Source organism: Bactrocera oleae, chromosome 2, assembly GCF_042242935.1.
Source record: "Bactrocera oleae isolate idBacOlea1 chromosome 2, idBacOlea1, whole genome shotgun sequence".
NCBI classification, from domain to species: domain Eukaryota; kingdom Metazoa; phylum Arthropoda; class Insecta; order Diptera; family Tephritidae; genus Bactrocera; species Bactrocera oleae.
Window position 1 is genome coordinate 67764473 of NC_091536.1, and position 13690 is coordinate 67778162.

The 13690-nt window shown below is 34.3% G+C and overlaps 1 protein-coding gene and 1 long non-coding RNA gene across 2 annotated transcripts in view; one reads left to right on the top strand and one right to left on the bottom strand.

Moving 5' to 3' along the window:
- T48 (FU domain-containing protein T48) overlaps nucleotides 1–13690 on the bottom strand; it is an 86900-nt gene that overhangs the window by 62489 nt on the left and 10721 nt on the right. The window lies entirely within an intron of this gene.
- On the top strand, nucleotides 1827–6221 carry LOC106625449 (uncharacterized). The gene is made up of 3 exons (XR_001331082.3): nucleotides 1827–1884; nucleotides 2011–2229; nucleotides 6033–6221. It is a non-coding gene; the product is annotated as an uncharacterized lncRNA (long non-coding RNA).

Here is a 13690-nt window from a genome sequence, read left to right on the forward strand (position 1 = left end):
GAGGGTAATTTTTTTAGCTGCGTGTTTCGGATGGGTACACATTTGCGAAACGAAACAATGACCATTTATCCAAAATCGCTTAGCTTGCTAAAAACCACTTTTAAGCAGAGAGCTCTAAAGCTATGAGAAGCTATATCAAGTTTACAATGAATAAAAAAAAGTTCTTGCGAACTTAAAGAACATCTAATTCCACTCTAAGATGTTTTAACCAAGGCGTTCCATATTCTGCATATATACATATGCTAGTCAGTAGGTAGACTCGTCTTTATTGAAATTTCATTCGAAACACTTTATGTGGTTATCGCTGGACTTTTAATGCCACAGAAGACAATAAAAACTGCAGACGGCAGCAAGTCAGCCATTTAAGCAACAAAAACCCAAAACCACTATGGTGCGGTGAGAAAATACTGCCAAAAAATAAAAAATAAACGCGAAAAATAACTTATGAACTCTACCACAAACTGGTTTTGTGTCTTTGGCCCAAACGACGAGATGAACCGCAGAGCTGAACTTAGCAAATGTTTGGGTATGAAAAGTGGCAAGGAGGTGGTGGCAAGTGTGCTACCATTTCATTGATATTTACTTTGAGACTGGCTCAGTTTTTTTGGCTCAGCCGTTTTGCTTGGATCGCCAATGGATTTTTTGTTTGGTATATTTTTAATTTTTATTTTTTTAGTATTTCAACTCCTTTCTACTTTTCGAAGCCAGCAAACAATTTCTTTTCCAACAGACACTCATTGACCGCCACTGTCATTATTATCTCGCTGCACCGAGTGGTGTCTGGCTTGTCTTTTTTTGTTTTCTCATGTTGACTTCTGCAGCATAGAATTTATTTCCAACTTAAGTAAATGCGACTTTATCGCGAAATGCCATCCTGCATACATCCCAAAGGCAAAGTGAAATGTGCGCATGCGCACCGCAGATATTCACTGCAAAGTACTCGTATCTATGCCGGTGCAGGCGTGCAGGCACCGCTTGCATTTCTGTACTTGCAACACATGGAAGTATGGCGTGTGCGCAATGAAGTGTTGAGTAAAGCTTGCAGCTTTGATTTCTAATGGTGCAAGGCAATTGCATAGTCGTTGTTGTTGCCTTTACGCGCGAGAGCCCATGTTTTTGGTTACAGTTTTTCAGTTAAATTTTTTCGGTTTACCCATCGTTTTGCACACATACATAAATATACTTTGTTCGTTATATGTTGTTGCTTTTGCTGCTGCTGCAACGCAATATGGTGAAATGTCTGCGCAGAAGATGCAACAAAGAGATAAACTCCATGTTGGTCTTTTTAAAGCTCACTACAGCTTAAAAAAACAAAAGAAAAAGACTCACCACAAAACAACGTCAGCAGCCACAATAGTTTTACCTTCTATAGATATATACATATATGTATACCATCATACGTCCATACAGCAACACAAACAACAACAATTGCTGCCAAAAGGTTTCTATGTATTTTCTTGTGTTTTTGCATTTAAGTCACTTAAGCGTGCTTCGATCCGAGACCTCTCTCCTACAAAGTCCCGTCCAAGCACGGTCCGTTGCTAGGTTGTGATTGCTTCTGCGGAAATGTAAATTAGAAAAACGTGCCATAGCATGGGTCAATAGAGAAGTGGAAGAAATGACACACAGTGTTTGTGGAAAATCTAGTTTTTTTCTTCTTACTTACATATATCATAACAACTCATAGAAAAGCTTCCAACCAACCCACAAATTCGAAAACTACGATTTTTTTGTTACGAAAACAGAACACTTTATATGCAGGAGCGTTTTCTTTGTTCAAGCTTGATAAGCAATTCTGACAGAAAACCTAGGGTTTATTTTGTATACTTCATATACCTAAGTAACAATAAATCTAAATATTTTATATAAATTCCAATGTGAAAAGTAAGTATATACATATTTACGAAAAATCTTCATATAAATAATTCCGCGCTTATAATTCCGCGTCTAATAGATTAACGAAAACTAACTGTACAAGCACTAAAAATGCATTTATTCTAATTTTTATAGATATATGGAGAACATACTCATGAACTCATCAAGAGGAAAAGCTAATGCGCCGAAACATTTCCCAGCTGCAAAGGTGCGACACACATTAAATTTCACCGCTTTGATTTGTTGACACTGCGTGGCCCACATTAACTACACAATTACCATAAGAATAATTTTCATGGCTTTAACACTCCACGCTAAGCCGCTTTTCTCAACAAATACCACTTGAAGACCGAGGTAAGTTAGAGGTTGAATGTGAAGACAACGCTAAGCAGCTGAAACCCTTTAGAAAATTTCCATTTCAACAATTGGGTATATGAGTCATAAATGTTGCACGAATGCTGTGCATGTATGTGTTTGTGTATATGTAAGAGTGATCAGCTAAACGAATGTATTTGTTTGTTAGCTTTGTAGTTGTAACGACAAGTAGAATACCTACTTAGGCAAAGAGAAATAGAAAAATTTGAGCAAGAAGTGTATGTGTATTAAATATTATGTATTAAAGCTGGATTATTTTTAAGGCCCGTCGGCTGGCAGTAGCGCTCAATTCATGCACTACGACTCTGTTTGCACTTATAAATTCAACTTTGTCGTAGAAACCTGATTATTTTCAAAGAAAATCAAGAAAAAAACCTTATTTTCGAAAGCAACAAATCTATAATACCCTTCACAAATAAAAAAAAATTCCATACAGGAACTTGATTTTGATCATTCAGTTTTTGTGGCAGATGTATGCTATAATAGTCCGATGTAAGCAATTTTTTCGAAGATTGCCAAGGCAAAGAGCCAATAAACTATGCTAAATTTTGTAAAGATATCTTGTCCAAAAAAAGATTTCCATACCAGAACTTGAGTTTAATAGCTCAGTTTGTATTGGAACTATATGATATAGTGGACCGATATCGGCGGTTCCGGCATGTGCAAAATTTTAGATCGATATATCAAAAAATGAGATATCAGTTCGTACAGACGGACAAACGTATACGCCTAATCGACTCAGCTCATCACGCTGATTACTTATATACCACTTCGTGGAACCCGTTTCGACTCGATTGAGGGTCAGCGCCTACAAGGCATATGTGTATCGCTTCAGAAGGGGCATAAATATTGATAAAGATTAAAAATTTTTGGTTTTGTTTACAATTTATGGAAACTTTGTGGTCTTAATGTATATGTGTTTTATAAGGAGAGTCTCCGAAGTTTTCGTTTTGGCAGTACAAACTTCGTGGCAAACTGAATATACCCTGTTCAGGGTATAATAAACGCTGTTAACACTACGCTCCTTCTAGCCCTCCATCGCTCAGCGTGTGACTCAATTTGCGTACAATAAACATAAACAATTTATTACGAATAACACTTGAACACATGCTTTTACATATATCCAAATATATATATACATATATATGTTGCTTGTAAGTCGGCTTGCTCGAAACAATTTGCTATTTGCCATTTACTTGGCGTAATTTATTGCATAGATTTTCGCATAAACTACGTGCTGTGTATGTGTTCGCCGGTTTCTGTGTATCTGTGTATCTATGAATAATGCAAATTGGTCGTCTAACTGATTGCAAGTAGTCGATAGTTGACTTTAGCGCCTGCCTCGGTGACTTTAAGAAGCGAGCGGCTAATACAAATTGCATACATTTCTAGGTCTGTGTGTCAGTACGAGCTGCTACTTAAGCACTAACCGTATTCCATACACATATACACATACACACATATATATGTATATATTTCCATACTTGTTGTTGCGTAGTTGTTGTTGCCAATCGGCTCCACCTATTTAATGACGGTAATTGGCAGTTTAGCGCGACGGGATGCGCTTTGATCTCGCCTCACACCGACCTTTGGGGAAATGCTCGCACGCTTGCGTCTTGTTGTTGTTGTGCTACTAGTACTGCTGACTGCAATTCTCCTCCTGCTAAATGTCGATAAGAATCATGTTGACAGCATTTGCCTACTGGGCGATTAATGCACGTAATGCATTGCTTAAATCGTCATTGATCAAGATCAGCTTAATGCTGTTATTGTGTGCCGGTGGAGGTGTTGTATGCAATATTACAGGAAATAGTTTCTTTTTTTTTTTTTGAACATATATTAGTGCTTGCCAGTTTTATGGGTGGCAAATGTATAGTAATTTTTGTTAAATCCTGGAGAAAAATAGTGACAAAATTTACTGCCACATGATTTATAGCCTATCCATAGAACTACAGAATGCTATACGTTTATATATTTTCTAATCAAGCAGAGCAAACAGAGAGTAAAAGCGATTAGGAGAGCGAAAAGCTGTCATACTTGGTTCGAGCTTAAAATGACACAATAATCTTTCAATATAATATGCAGACTAGACTAGAATCCAAGTAATCCGCAAAGCCAGCTGATAGACTGAAAGAAAAATCAAAAGGTTCTATAAAAAATAATTATATGTGCAAACGCCTGGAAAAGTAAAAATTCCGAAAAACATTTTCTTATAGAGAAATTTCATAAGCTAAAAACACCATTTTATAAACGCATTTATTTATTTAAATCGGTTTGCACTGGGACTAGGAATGAGGTGGATCCTTACTGAAAACTTATCACTCATAGAAAAAAAGTCACTCACTTTTAATAGTTCTCAATGAAAATTGTATATTACCGAAATCGTAAAAATGTCTTAATTAAAGTAAATCATATACTGGTTAAAACGAAAACACTAAGCAAAGAGAATAACAGTGCTTAAAAATAGCAATTGATTTATAGCATAAATAGACTCATAATATTTTGTATCGGTATAACACAAGTGTGAAAAACATCAACAAAAGATCCGAATTTATTGCCAAGGTACAGGTCGAATAAACCCCAACACGAAACAATAATCGCTCGACCAACTTATTAACAAGATTTTTTCCTTTTGACATTTTTCTGTTTAAAAAATTTAAATATTTATTTTTGGTTAGTTTGATTCAATAGACACAATAAAATAACCATTTCACAGTAGGAATGAACGGTTGCTTTTCTAAATTTTCTAAATTAGTTAATTTCATACAAGAACTTGATTGGACAGTTTGTATGGCAGCCATTTGCTATAGTGGTCCTATATCCAGACCAGTTATACAGACAGACGGACATGGTGAGTCGGCTCGGCTCGTCACGCTGACCATTTATACTTGTATAGGGTCTCCGACGTTCTGGGTGTTACAAACTATGTGGCAAATTTAATAAACTGTTCATGGTATAATAACTCAATTTTTTTAGTTAATTGGGGATATGTATATATTTTTTTTTATTTGTTGAAGAAATATTTAAAGAAATGTATGAAAAGGCACGTTTGATTTTTGGTGTAAAATTAATAAATACCACAAATGTTTTCTAATCTTTCATTTATCGCAATAAAGTAGTTACTGAAAAGCAGCTGCTCGTGAGTCATCTACGACTTTTGATACAATCTAACTTAGAAGTAAAAACTGGTTATGTAAATTATTTATTGTTTAGAGTTTAACATCTCGAGGTGTAGAACCATTAAAAAGCAATGTGTTTCAATAGCTACCACACTTGAGTCATTAATATGAGACCATTAAAAATATAGCGTGACATCTGATACTTTATCGGCAATAGAAACAGGTGGAAAACATATTTTTATATAAAAACGTAATAAAGAATGAAAGAGATTGGTTATTCAACAATAAAAATAAAATTATAAAAAATTTTAAAATATTAAAAAAAATATAAAAATGTATAAAAAAATATAAAAAAACAAATAAAAATAAATAATAAAAAAATTGAAGTTCAAAGGAAAATTTTAAATAAAAACAAAATACCGCAACTAATGTTGTGCAGACTAATTGCTTAGTGTTCAATGCAGTGCATGCAATGCATTGTTATGTTAGTATTGCAAGCAGCTTAGTCTACAGATTGCCAAACTAAATAGGTCACTGGTTGTTTGGCAGGTATCTGTACGATGTTTATGTAGCAAGCAATGCATGGCCTACAAAATTTCTTTCAAAATTTATCTATTAGTCAAAACAAAACAATGCCTTTGATATTTTCTCTATCGATTGCAGGCTTAGAGGGGCAAGCATTAACTATTTATTTAAACAATCAATTATAACGAGGAAGGCGCTGCTGCCACAAAACAACAACAACAAAATATTAAAAATTGCAAGCGGAGAGAAAAAATTTGAATGGGAAAAGATATAAAATTAATTTTAAAAAAAATTTTAATTGTTAACTAAAAAAAATAGTAAATTTAAAAAAATATGCAAAAAAAAGTCAAAAATTAAACAAAAATCTAAATTTGAAAAAAAATTAAAAACAAAAATCTAAACTTGAAAAAAAAATTAAAATTTGAAAAAAAATAAAACAAAAACCTTAACTTTAAGAAACAAAAATTTTCAAAAAATTTAAAAAATAATCGAAATTTAAAATCAAAAATTAGAAGCACTGAAATATAGAAAATGAAATGCCTAAATAACAAGAGTCAACCATTCATTAGAAAATTGAATGCAAATATGATATTCATTGCTAACAAAAGATAGAAAATAAATAGAATAAAAAAATGTCCAACAAGTAGAAGCCAGCGTGGCAGCGTTAGAAATCTAGCATTAAATCTAATAGATTTCACTTTGAACTTTCTGTTTACTAATAAACGCAATACAGCGAAATTCTATTAACATTTTCTAGTATGTGGGCTGTAGCAGTTTACATTAATCACAAAACAAAAATCAAAATACAAAAGCAACAACTACAACGACGACGACAGCGACAGCTACAGCAGATCATAAATAAGCTGGGCAAGTAACAAAAGCGCTCGAAAAAATCTATTGTGGGTAGCTGTGGACCAGTTGTAACGTTCTTCGGCGCTCACACAAATGCGATGTGTAACTCAAAAGTTAATAGTTGTTTTGGTGTAAATTTATATGATTTTTATGTATCGAATGCGCTCAAGTCAAGAATGAAATATAATATGATTAATAAAATATTCAAGTTAAGATGTCTCAATTGTGTTTTTGACAGGCGAAAACTCTGAACGCAATGAGGTTCTATTTTTTTATAGCGATGTGTGAATGAGTGGTTGAGCCCACGCGAAGCCGCTGAAATTTGTACAGATTAAAAATCATTGAAAAATTATAGAATGTCTAACCTAAATAAATATTTATTTGCTTCTATTAAATGAGAGAAATTGTAGTAAATCTGTTTATAGCATTTATTAATTTTATACGCTCAGCTTGTTGCGTTGCAAAACAAGAAATTTAAAAATATTACCCATAATTCATGTGTGGCTACAACCTGCTGTTTTCAAAAATTGTAACTTAAAAAAATTAAAAAAACTAAAACAAACTAAAACAGAAACAAGTAAGGAAGGGCTAAGTTCGGATGTAACCGAACATTTTATACTCTCGCAAAGTCAAATGGTATACTCGTTTGAGATTTCTTTGTGGATTGACTGATATTTTCGGTAGAAGGTCAACTATAGGCACTGGGGTCCACATATTTAGTACTTAGGGGTTTTGGTTCGATTTAGAGAATTTTTGGTCACAAGGTGGCATACTTTAAACGTATTATTCACGCAAAGTTTTACGCCGATATAATCATTGTTGCTTGATTTGCATAGTGGAAAGTGAAAGAATCAAGTGGTATTTAAAATGGTGTCATATGGAAAATAGGCGTGGTTGTAATCCGATTTCGCCCATTTTCGCACTATGACATAGAAACATGAAAAGAACGTTACGAACCGAATTTGGTTGAAATCGGTTAAGCAGATCTCAAGATATGGGTTTTCACCTAAAAGTGGGCTGTGCCACGCCCACTGTCTAATTTTGAACGCGGTTCCTATAAAGTCATCTTATACCATCTCATAGATAAAATTTAATGTCTCTGGCGTGTTTAGTGCTTGATTTATCGCGCTTTTAGTAGTTTTTAACAGTACCGTTATATGGGGAGTGGACGGAGTTGCCACCCGATTTCAATTATTTTCACACCGTCAATAGAAGTGCTAAAAACATTTGCTTCTAGTGAATTTTGTTATTATAGCATTAGCGGTTTAGGAGATATGCACATTAAACCTATTAGAGGCGGGACCACGCCCACTTTTTAAAAAAAAAGTTTTAACTGCAGATGCCCCTCCCGAATGTGATCCTGTGTACCAAATAACAGTCTTGTATCTTATTGCGGAGCTTAGTTATGGCAAGTTATTTGTTTTTGATTAATGGCGTTTTGTGGGCGTGGCAGTGGTCCGATTACGCCCATCTGCAATACCAACCGTCTCACGGTACCAAGAAACATGTCTACCAAGTTTCATAAAGATATCTCAATTTTTACTCAAGTTAGAGCTTGCACGGACGGACGGACGGACGGACAGACAGTCACCCGGATTTCAACTCGTCTCTTAATCCTGATCATTTATATATATATAACCCTATATCTAACTCGATTAGTTTTAGGTGATACAAACAACCGTTAGGTGAACAAAACTATTATACTCTGTAGCAACAGGTTGCGAGAGTATAATAATAGGGAAAATGAATTAGAAAACAAGTAGAGATCAGGATCATAGCTGTACAACGATACATTGATATTAGAAAAACCAGCTCTTTCAATTTCACTGAGATAACTCACAGATTGGCCGATATATGTGGTAAAAAGTCAACTGAAAGTTGGAAAATCCATATCTTAAGCATACCGGGGATAAGGGAAGTATTGATCCGATTCGACACATTTTTCACACAAGGGTGCAAATTTTTATCCCGATATATTAATTAGTGCTTGATTTGTGTACTTCAAAGTAAAAAAATCAGATGGAATTTAAAGTTGAGTTCTGTGGGAAGTGGGCGTGGTTACCGTCCGATTTCGCTCATTCACACTGTCAAATTAATCTAATGTACCAAATTTAGTTGAAATTGGTGCAGTAGGTTCGGAGATATGGAATTTAACCTGAATGTGGGCTGTACCACGCCCATTGTCCAATTTCGATACCTACTTCTATAAAGCCCTCTTGCGACATCTTGGATGTAAAACTTAATGTCTCTGAGGCATTTCGTTATTGATTTATCGCAGTTTTAGTAGTTTTTAACAAAACCGTTATATGGGGAGTGAGCGTGATTATCATCATATTTCCCCAATTGCTGTCATGCTGTCGCCAGAGGTGTATAATGATATGTGTCAATTTTGGTGATATAGCTTGAATAGTTTGAGAGATATAGGTATACATTGGGTGAGGCCACACCCAATTTTAAAAAATTGTCAAACCACAAATGCCCCTCATTATCGTGATTTATTGTACCAAATTACGGTTTTTATTTACCAAACTCCTACAAGTAGAAAATATTTATTTTATGTATTCAAAAACAAAATTTTGTACCAAAAAAATCACTTTCTAGTTAATCGATTATAAATCAGGAAAAAAATATTTTGCCACAACCAATCTTGAAATGAGCATATCAATGAGCGTGCAAAATATATTTTTCATGCATAATAATGCAAAATATTTGAATTTTATACATGATAAATTGGTTTAAGCTTTGGAAATGTCAACACTGATGAATTACCGACTATGAAGATGGCTTTCAAACCGGTTCGCTCATTGCGCTTATAACACTAAACTGTGAATATTCACTGCTATTAAGTTAAACGCTATAAAATATGTGTTAAATAATTCTTCAGGTTTGTTTGTGTCATTTTATGTAAATTTCTGTTATAATGCGTTATAAGATGCGAATTATAACCGAAATTAATGTTTAATTATTCAAAAAAAATTTAAGCTAACAGAATATTCCCCTTTCTATTTCTCTAGTTTGGTTGTATAGCATTCCTTTTTTTGGTACTGGTTTACCGTTAAAATTCTGTAGTAGAAAAAGTTATTTTGTTTATTTTTATTTTAGGGGCTTGAACAGTTTTGGTTCGATTTAGAAAATTTTTGGTCACAAGGTGCCATACTTTAAACGTATTATTCACGCAAAGTTTTACCTCGATATAATCATTGTTGCTTGATATGCATAGTGGAAAGTGAAAAAATCCTATGGAATTTAAAATGATGTTATATGAGAAATAGGCGTGGTTGTAATCCGATTTCGCCCATTTTCGCACTGTAACCTAGAAATATGAAAATAATGTTATGTATCGAATTTTGTTGAAATCGGTTAAGCAGATCCCAAGATATGGGTTTTCACCTAAAAGTGGGCGGTGCCACGCCCACTGACTAGTTTTGAACGTGTTTCCTATAAAGTCATCTTATACCATCCTAGAGATTTAATGTCTCTGGCGTGTTTATTGCTTGATTTATTGCGCTTTGAGTATTTTTTAACAGTACCGTTATATGGGGAATGGGCGGGGTTGTCACCCGATTTCACCCATTTTCACACTGTAGGTAGAAGTGCTAAAAACATTTGCTTCCAGTGAATTTTGTTATTATATCTTTAGCGGTTTAGGATTAGTTTAGATATGCATATTAAACCTACTAGAGGCGGGACCACGCCCACTTTTTAAAAAAAATGTAACGCAGATGCCACTCCCTAATGTGATCCTGTGTACTAAATAACCGTATTTTACCTTATTGCGTAGCTTAGATTAATGGCGTTTTGTGGGCGTGGCAGTGGTCCGATTACGCCCATCTGCAATACCAACCGTCTTACGGTATCAAGAAATATGTGTACCAAGTTTCATAAAGATGACTCAATTTTTACTCAAGTTACTGTTTGCACAGACGGACGGACGGACAGACAGTCACCCGGATTTCGACTCGTCTCTTTATCCTGATCATTTATATATATATATATAACCCTATATCTAACTCGATTCGTTTTAGGTGATACAAACCTATTATACTCTGTAGCAACAAGTTGCGAGAGTATAAAAAACATCGTTTTAGGAACATCGATATATAGTAAACCTTGGCCATGATGAAACACAACATGAACAAGTTTCTGAACTAATTTATGACAATGGATATGTCCAATCGGCAGTCAACTGTATGATTGTTGCCCGGTGAAAGTTTTCTAAAGCGCCAGTAGGTTGAAAATTTGTTAGCCGGCATTTTTTGGGAGTCACAATGAGTTATTTGAATCGATTATTTCCAACATGGTAAAATCATCGATAAACAATGTAACAAGCGTTATTAGATCAATTGAACATCGAAATAAAAGTTATATTTGAATAATTTAGACAAAGAATAACCAGTTTCTCTTAATTTTTTTTTAGTAGTGAACCTTATAAAATATGTTTTTGTGTGATATACCATAATTTAAAAAAATGTAGCAAGAGCTGTTAAAAAATGAAGAGTTCAATTTTGGCTATAGTTCTTAAGGAGTTCTAGTCTAAAAGCATGAAGTTTAGGTAATTTTTGAAGTGTCGCAATATAGGCAATTAATTTTTTTTTCTATCCATATTTCATTAGTTATTTATTAACATTACACGAATATAGGAAAAAATCAAAACATACATAAATTTTAAAACTTCAAAAATTAGCAGCTGATAAAGCGGGGCCCTCAAAAAATTGGCACGTTACCATAGCCACAATTTCAACCCTCCTAGTAATCTGAAACCAAAAAAAAAATATTATTAATCTAAAATAATGTATCTATTCTGGAACTAAGGAAATGTTTGAAAAAAAAGACGAAATTGCGCATGCCTGTAAAAAAAAGGGGGTTATGGCTAGTTCCAAACATCGACAAATCTATAAAGAAGACTCTCTAAACATTTCGTGTAAATCGGTCCAATAGAAACCGGGAAATCATGGGTATCGTTTTGAAAAAAGACAGTTTTGAGAAAAACGCGTTTAAAGTTTCAGTTCCGGCCGAACCAGTTTGAATGCCGGGTCAACAAAATACATTTATCTTCAAAAATAATTCGAATTTTGAAAACTCCTCTTGCAGACATATTCTGGAATAGTTAAACTTTGAAAAAAAAATCAATTTTTTTTTTTTTAATTTCTAAATTAGAATACCGCCTTAAGTATACTCAAAAACAATGAAAGGAGACGTGGTTGTAGCACGATTTCACCCGTTTTCACATTTACCATAGGTTTAATGGCATATTGTGGACGTAGCAATAGTCCGATTACATCCGCCTACAATACCGAACTTCTTATGATGTTCCTTGGCACTACTGTGTACTAAATTTCATCAAGTATCTTAAACTTTACTCAAGTTTCAAGTTGCACGGACGTAAGGACGGACAGTCAACCCGATTTGAACTACTGATAATTTATGTATTCATATGTACATAACTTTATATCTATCTTGGTTAATTTCAGCGTTACAAACAACCGTTTATATTATACTCTAAAGTAACATCTTGCGAGAGCTAAGGATTTATTTTGGCTATTATTAAGATTCAAACCATAAACGGAAGAAGAGCTTTCGTAAAAAATATGTTAGCATAAAACTTTTTTTTTTTTAACTATTAAAAATACAATTTTAATTTACTGTAGTCAAATATAAATCCGAATCCAATCTGAATACATAGACTGGACTGTCATGGGAACGTAAATGCCGTGACCAGAAAGTTTACGGAAATTGTAAATAAAAGGAAACATTTTTAATCTTCTGAAACGATACTGTCTGGGATCGCATTCAGTTCCCTCTGCGAATTTTCTTTTACGGCCTCAATCGAGTCGAAACGGGTTCCACAGAGTAGTAACTTGAGGCAAGCAAAAAAAGTCGCATGGGGCCAAATCCGGTGAATACGGTGGTTGATCGATAGTATTGAACAAATTTTTGGTCTTAAAATCGTTCACAGCTACAGCTCGGTGCAGTCTTTAGCAAAAAATTCAACTCTTTTGTAACATGCCGAGCGTCTCATGTCGAAATTATCGCTCAAAATCAAACGAGCTGCTACATGGCCGATGTTTAGTTTACATGCTATCTCTCTAACACTCGCATAATGATTACGGAGCACGATTTCCTTCATTTTGATGTTATCGTCAGTGGTAGACGTCAAAGGACGACCGGAACCAGGCATGTCTTCGACGGTTTCTCGACCAGCCTTAAAGGCTTTGTACCAGTCGTAAACGTGGGTTTTTCTATAGAATAGATTTACCATAAGCCTTTTCTAACATTCGCAACGATTCCGCACACGAAATTTGGTTTGAAACACAACATTTGATGCAAATTCTTTGTTCAATATTTTTTTCCATTGTAAAAATCGCAAACCACTACTGATTTCAACAGCTGCTGCAAATAATCTGGTTGACAGATCGCGCTCATTTTTGGCATAGTAATTAAGGACAGTGCTACCAACTTAACAAAAAAAAGTGAAAAAAGCCGAAATATTGCCGAAAATCTTCGAAGAACAGCTAAAACTTTAAAGAAAAATAAACACTGTCGAGCAGCCATTTTCTAAGACGTGACTAAAAATTCTTACTTTTAGTAACCATACACCAAATAAAGGGTTAATACCTTCACTTAAACATATTTATTTACTTTATATTTTCTAAATATGAAACTAACAGTTAACACGATTTTTATTTGACAGCGACATGCTGTGTGGAGGCATTTTCGATATTCCCATATGGGCATGCGACAGTCAAAAGAAAGTGTTAAGGCATATGTAAGCGTGAAAACAACAATGTAACGACTACAAGAGATTTCAAGCAAAACAAATAAAATAAAAATATATTATGAGTAAGAGAATTACACATGACAATAATGAAACGACTCGAGAGAAAACCAATTTCGGCTTAATGCATTACAGGTAAACACGACAATCTATGGTTGCACTGACGCGC